This window comes from Sparus aurata, chromosome 9 (assembly GCF_900880675.1).
Source record: "Sparus aurata chromosome 9, fSpaAur1.1, whole genome shotgun sequence".
Taxonomy (NCBI): Eukaryota; Metazoa; Chordata; class Actinopteri; order Spariformes; family Sparidae; genus Sparus; species Sparus aurata.
In genome coordinates this window covers 28,663,560-28,671,288 of record NC_044195.1, presented here as the reverse complement: position 1 = coordinate 28,671,288, position 7,729 = coordinate 28,663,560, and positions in this window count along the sequence as shown.

The following is a 7,729-nucleotide window of genomic DNA, read 5'->3' as shown; positions in this document are numbered from 1 at the left end:
GCCCTGTCTGTTTTTTATGATAATTGGTAGTTTCATGTTTTGATAGCAAAGAAAAGGCTGATTCACTGTCAGGATGTTGAGGGATGTGCATGTGTTCTCACACAAGAATAAAAAATATAGCTCTGTACTGTAATAGGAGATGAGAGTGTGCACGTATAAAAAGGTTTGTCACAGAAACATTTAACTTCTTTCAATTTGGTCAGGCTACATTTAGCCTTCTGTCTTGGGGCCTCATCAGAGGAACCTCCTAAGTCTGAAACCATTTCTTTTCTCACTTTAGGGTGACATTTAGGATGTCTGATATTGTAAAAACTAACTGCATTTAGGGAAAATGCTGTTATCTTAGGGTAATAAATTGGCTATTAGGCTACAGAACTGTGCTAAGTGAAGAATTTCCCAAGTTAGGATGGCACTGACACGGTCTTAAATATAAAACATCTTAACTGCCAAAATAGAATAAACGCTGTTGGTAGCCTGAGAAGCTATCAGTGATGTCAGCCTGTTGACTTGACATTTTTTGGGGATAATGAAGGCCTTTTAATGGTTCCTCAAATGATGTGATTAAAATGTCCAACTCAAGAAAGCTAGAAACTAACCGCCTGTCTTTTTTTATCAATTATCTAGCTAGCCTGGGACAACTGTACAGCCGATGTCATGGCTTCAGGCCGTCATGTGTGCTCTGTAAATATGGAAATGGCTGCTTGTATCTGAGATATCGGACACAGCCAGGATTTTAGGAAGTGCTTCTGTAGAGAGAGGACAAGTTGTTGGACATCTTTCTGTAATCAGGCCCTGCTAGCCTACTCACTAGATCCAGCATTGCAGTCCTTGACATTGTCACACAAGCTTTTGCAGCACAAAGATATCTATTTTTAATTCCGTTTTTTCTTCCTTGTCAAAACCCAGCATTTTATATTACCCATAATGCACCTCAAACACTGTCAGATTGGTTGGAGATTCCGGTGTGTTATGCTAGGAGCGGCTAATGTAGCCTTTAGCCGCTAACCTCAGACCAGGTTGTGCAGAGACCTTTTTTCTTTTCACACTTCACTACTATCCAACTATACAATTTATCCGAATTTGTGCAGCTCAGTTGAAAAATGCTTCATACAATTTTATCCATAAATGCAGCGGTGTAAACCCGGTGGAGTTCTCCTTTAGGTCCAGAGGGAGGCAGCATTGCAGGAACGCCAACACGGGCCCCACAGTAGCTTGGACTGGGATTAGCCACCCATTTGGAGAGGTCAGAGGTCTGAGCCGGTGTCCAAATAAACAGCAGTGAATCCCTGTTGGTGGTGGAACTAACGCAAAGACAACAGTCCGAAAGCAAACAAAGCCAATCCCGCCTTGCCTCCTCTCAAATAAACACACATTCCGCTGCTTTCCTGTCAAACTCTCCGAATTCAGAGAGTAACAGTGTAAATACTGCCGCGGCCTGAGGCTTTGTGGACTCGTCACAATCTCTGTAAATCACGGAGGCTCGAGACACCGTGGAGTGTCAAAGACAAACGAGAGGGAGCACATCTCTGGTTCGCTGAGAGAATACGGTTGAACGGAGACATGAGGGACAATATTTACCATCATACAGAAGCTGTAAAGGGTATAGAAGGCTCCCACAAGTAAGAAAAGGATGACGCTGAGGCTGGGAATGTGACCTCTTCACGGTTCCTTGGTGGCTGGGGACGCTCCGCAGACTGCCCGTCTCACCTTTAGCTCACCGTAGGCGTCGCCACGTTCGTCATCTCTGCTATGTAGCGGCACGCAACTCTTTGCGACCCCTCAGTGAGGTCAGGTCAAGAGGAGAGGTTGAGCCCTGCCAGTTGAGCTTTCCCCCATCTTGAAGGCCAGCCGAGAAGATGGCCGCCCTCTTCGCCCACAACAAAGCACCGAAATGACAGTAAGGACTGAAATCTGGGAAAACCCCCTTATCTATTTTCCCTCTCGATTCCCCACAGTGACATTCTGGTGTGCGGCAGCTCTCGAGCCTTGCTCCTCTTCCTGGAGCGTCGGTCGTTGTCAGTTCGCTCTGTCATTACCCGGCCACCATTATACATAAAAAAAGGCCTCATCCTCCCAGCTGGGCTCATCACCGCACTTTTTAATTGCAGGTTTGACTGACTCGAAATGGCGATGAGGCTTTGGCCAGCTGCTCGGATGACAAAACTAATTACAGATGAGTTATTAGAAGCAGTTTTGGATCATCAACACACGTTAGATGTATTTGAAGAGTTGTAACACATCTGCCGCAAACACGAAATGTTGGGGGGAGCAAGTCCATGAAAAGTCCATGAAAAGTCCTAGAAATGCACCGGCCAGTTCTTTTGGACCCTTCAGTTTGTAGCAGAAACAAATTCAGTATTTAATCAGTTTTTCCCCTCAACTTGTGTCAGTCTGAGCATGGAAACAATGGAAACCCGCGAGGGAGTCTGTGACCGTTAGCTGTACTTTCCGTCAGATGTTCCACCGGTCCTGTTGGGATTTCTTATCCCGAGTGTATTTGGAAAGCCGCGCAGCGTTTGCTTGTCTTGCCACTGTATGTGTTTAGTCTGGTGACGAGCGTGGACTGACATCAAAAGGGCAAAGACGAACGGGGCTGTGAGGAGCTACGAGGCTGGGTCGCTGTCAGCCTGGGTGTCGAGATGAGGTTTGGTGATGGTCCTGCACGCAGGCTGCCGATGATTCTCCAACTAAATCATTGAGATGGAGGTCGATGCAAGAAGAAGACGCTCGCTTCGTTTATTTGTCTTGTGTTAATCTTCATGATGGGCAACTTGTCAAACCGCGAAGAAAAAAAAAAAGAACAGATCACAAATGAAGGAGGTTTGCTCTGGTTTCATTCTTCAGATGCTGGGAAAGACTTTCAGAACACGTGTAGTTTTTTAATTTAGTGTTTTCAATGAACTCTCACCATTTACTCTCTTTATCTACTGTTGTAAAAATGCAAAGTGCAATCTCATTCTCTCCTCCAGTGAAAATGAGTCACAGATCTCTCTCAGGCAGTTTTTTTTTATGGCTGCTTCGAGTCAATAATTTGATTTTGGCTGTGATGAACGCAGCATCCTCAGAACTTCAGTTCACTTTCCACCTCCTGTGGGTGAAGTAAAAACAAAGGTGAGTAAGTGAGAGTCGACTCCTGAACTGAGGTGACCCACTGACCTCTGCTGACCCCGGCGGTCATCACTGCTGCTAATGAAGGGAGGAGGAGGAGGAGGGGGAGGAGGAGGAGGAGGAGGAGGGTGGGGTGTTGGCATGTCACCCCACAAACATACCCAGGAGCCCCCCGTCTCCTCCACAGCCGGAGACGAATCAAGTTTCACAGCTGACGACGGGGAAGACGCTGGAATTGTTGCTGACTTCCTGGATGCTCGTTGGAAAGAGAAATGTAGGAAGGTCTAGATCCTGCCTTGTGATTGGCTCATGGCCATGGTGAGGGCAAAGATAAGACAAAGAGATCTGTGAATTGCTAGATTCAGCATCAGTCAGATTTACTATCAAAAATTAAAGGAACAGTTCACCCAAAAGTGGAAAGTCAGTCACGATCTGCTCGGCCCCCTGGTGAAGTTATGCAGTCCTCGAAACATTCCTGGAGCTTCACAGCAAAAACAACATTGCAGCGTTCTTCTGAACAACTGAAGTTTTACAATTGACTTGTTTAAAAACATTTAACACAATAAACCCCATAAAATGGCTCCATATAGTTTTTCAGGCAGTATCTAAGTCTCCAGAAGCCCTGAGCTCCCAAATTGATTTGAAAAGATGTTATTTACATCACTGACACGAGGTCGAGCTTGTGCTAAGGCTTTTAGCTTAGCAGCTACCTTTGGAGATTTTGTCTTGAAGGGGCTGAGTGGAGCTTCTTTGCTGGAAGCCGGTCATTGATTTATGTTAGGGGAGACAAAGCTCTCGAGAACGTGCAAGAAGTCACATCCTTTGGACTGCCACTTTAAAACAGCCCTGAGTCCTTCTGAAAGAAATCCTCAATCCGACAGAATGACACAATCAGATGGTCCACAGGCTTGTATAGGCAAACAGAAGGGATGGGGAAGGTCTCATTTTTCATGTCACATTACAAAGAGTGTGTATGTAGCATCTTTTCAAATTAATTGCGAGGCAACCAGAGACTTGGGTCAAGCCGGACACGCTGAAGGAAGCCATTTTGTTCTTTTTTTGTGTTGTTTTAAAAGAAGAAAAAGTCATCCACCTCAGTTGTTTGGGAGAAGGCTGTTGTGCGGCCTGCGTAGCTTCGCCCGACTTTCGTGCGGTTGAGGAGATAATGACTGAATTTTCTTTTTTTGGGGTGAAGTTATCCTTTAAATGGGGTTCGTTTCTTTGTTTGTGATTATGGGTAAACGACAGCGATGCCTCGGGAGATGTTTTCCCGTCGAGTTGACATCTTCCAGCTTGCCCTTCATCTGAACTGGCTCGGGAAAGCTGTAATTATCGTTTGGCTAACGTCTCTGACGCTATAGTTAGATATTTTCTAACCCTGCGGACGCTGAGACGTAAAGATCAGCGCCACCCTCGCTTCACTCCATACACGTCACAGCCAGCTTGTTGTCACAGAAGAAGATGATGCCGGACTGAGAGGCTGGTGAAGGCAAGGAACGGAGAATATCACAGTTTATGTACTCTGTGTGTGTGTGTGTGTGTGTGTGTGTGTGTGTGTGTGTGTGTGTGTGTGAGTGAGACGAGACCAGATGGACAGAAGACAATGCCAGAAGGGAAGATGTAACTCAGGCCAAGTTACACACTTAAAGAGTAATGCAGTATGACACATTCCCATACAGCATCTCCAGAACTATAAAAGGGCTTAATTGAGCTTCTCCAGATATCATTACTTTATTTATACACAACCCAGAAGACGTGCTGTCAATTGAAACATCATGCAAGAACAAACAACTGAAGACACCTTAAATATTCTGCGTTCACCAGAGAGGATTTTCATTAGAAGCGTCAGCGTCGTCTTCGTTATTCAAATGGAAATACCAGCTGATTAAAAGATACCTCCTCAATATGACGTAATCAGAAATAAAGGTTGCTGTTTTATTTTTCCTGGACGGCACCGCGGACATGTTATCTACATCACACATGATGGAAGGAGTCGGTGTCCCACACCCTGTAGACGGAGCGGGGTCGCTTTTAACAACCGCTTTCCTGTCCAGCTCCACTCCCACAGCTGGAGTCCACGAGAAACCCCCCCGATGAGTCATTCGACGGAGACTGACATTTTGGATGCGAGGTGATGACACCTACAGTAGCGTTCATTCAATCAGTTAACAATAAAAAAGAAGATTCACGGTGAGCTTCAGAGGATCAGGGAACAGAGGTAATGCCTGGTTTTCCAGGGACAGACCAACATAATGCCGCTGTAGTGTCTTTCGTATCCGCATCATGTTTTCTTTGACCGAATCAACCTTTAGTTTTATGAGCTGCAGTGCCACCAAGCCCAGGCCGGGTTCCACGCTTCCAATCCAGTCTGTTGGTTTAGGCACTTCGGTTAAAGTTAGGAGAGGGTTCGATGTATTTGATATGTGAAACAGTCAAAAAATGTAATCTTTCAGATTCACTAGGATACGTTTAGAGAAAGCAAGTGATGTTTGTGAAACAGACTTATGTACATGAACCCAAATACTACATTTTTATTCATTTTAGCCCATGCACACAAATCCAATAGATTGTGATGTGATGGGAGAATGTAATCAGGATACCAAAAAACTAACTGTAATCCAGTAAATTGACAGAAAAAAGACGTAATTAGATTACAGATACGTTCAGTAAAAATAAATAAAAACAAAGACACACTTTATCAAGATTAAATAAAAGTCATCTCATTGATATTTGTTTTACTTTACTTGCAGATGTTTGCTATTGAGGTGATCCAAAAGTACCGTAAAATTATCAAGTTACTTTAATATTTTTACACTTGGACATACAGGTGATTAATAACTGTATTTTTATAGTAATCCTCACACACATCACATTACCTCACTGTACCTCACTATCTGCCGTGACACTTCGCCGTCCAGACAGCGGGGAGTCTCTCTTTTCCCAGGGTCAGTGACTGCACCACCAGGAGCAGATGTCCTGGTATGGAGATGATCAGCTGTCCTGTCTCCTCGTCTTCTCTCGTTAACACGACACGTTCAGCCTCTTCAGAACTGTTCGTCCACAAGACGTTTGAGGCTATCAGTCAATATCTTTATCATAGAGGAACTGTAACTGGAAGCGTTTGAATTAAATGCACTGTATGTAATTTCTGCCACAAGGGGTCTCACAGTCAAAATGATGAAAACGAAACAAAAGACTTAGGTTGGTGATGTTGTGAAATAGCGAGGAGTCATGGGAGAAGTTTTTATAAACTGATATTCCAGTGAAATCCTCTCGGGCGGCTCACAGATGAGCCGAAGTTCTTCCAGAGAAGTCGGAGCAACGCACGAAACGCACGGTAAAACGTCGACACACAGCTCGGCAACGTGTACAACAAAGGCGCAGTCGTTTCTACATATTGTAATGTCACATATTATATCTTTAAACCAGTTTTGTAAACAGCTATTATCTTACCCTCCTCCGTCTGCACGAAAATTGCTGCTGGGTCAGACAGAATTTGAAGCGTTTGTATTTGTGTGTTCTCGCTCTCCCCAAAAGAAACACGCCGGCCCCGAGGCCTGATGATAATGTGCTGGGGCCCTTCTGTGCAGCGGGATCAAAGTCTTAGGGGACCCTGATTAAATGATGGAATGAGGAAAAGGCCGCAGAAAAAGGCCAGAACCTCTTCTAACTCCTTTTTATCCAGGCGGCCCCGACAGACGAGGCTCTGCCAGGAGCACAGGGAGGGTTTTGTCCGTCAGCGTTGCTCTCTCAGTTCAGCCGTCGATACTTATGCCGACAGCAAATTCATCTACGCTCACTGCAGGATGCAAATAATGTGGTTTCCCCTTTTTTGGATTCACCACGCGGCCTTGTGCGAGGCCTCGGAGACTTCTGGAGGTTTCGCTCGCAGTTATGCAACACAGCAGAGAAATAAGGGTTTGTTCTGGACGGAGCACTGAGAGAAATGTTGCGGCCGCGTTGGGAAATCGATCGAGTTCAACCGAAAAATTGTTACAATTGTTTGACAAACATGTGCAAAATGCCAGAGTAGAAATGATTTCCATCCCGAACTTATAGCGTTTTATTGTATCATAACTTCCCTCATTTTTGCAGCGAGCACTTTATGTGTTGTGTTTATTGTGTTGCGCAGAGCGTGTTATTCCCCGACTTGAATTTAATGAGAGTGGATGGTTACATGGACCCCATCTGATCCGTTCTGACCCTCCTCAGCACGCAATGAGACAAAGAAAGGAACGGATCGATACTTGAAGTGCACTTGAAGCCTGAGCAATGCTTCGTGTATCGACACAGCTGACTTTTAGCTCTGCCAGCACGGACGCACGCTCTCACACACACTCGCGGTGGGGAGGTTCAGTCACGCCGACATCAGTGGTATGAGGCTAACCTTGGGCTTTTTTACTGAACCAGACGAACACCGAATACCGTTTGAGGCGCGCAGAGTGTAAACCTTTACTTTATTCCCCTTTTACTGCAAATTAAAGTTTTGTAGCTTTTTCCGTCTGATTTTACGGGAAACATCTGGATCTCTCGCACCGCTGGAGCAGTGGCCCCGGGTGATTCTGTGCCGCTCAGCTGTGAGGGCCCGGGATAATGAGCAGGTATCAAACGGGCTCCTACG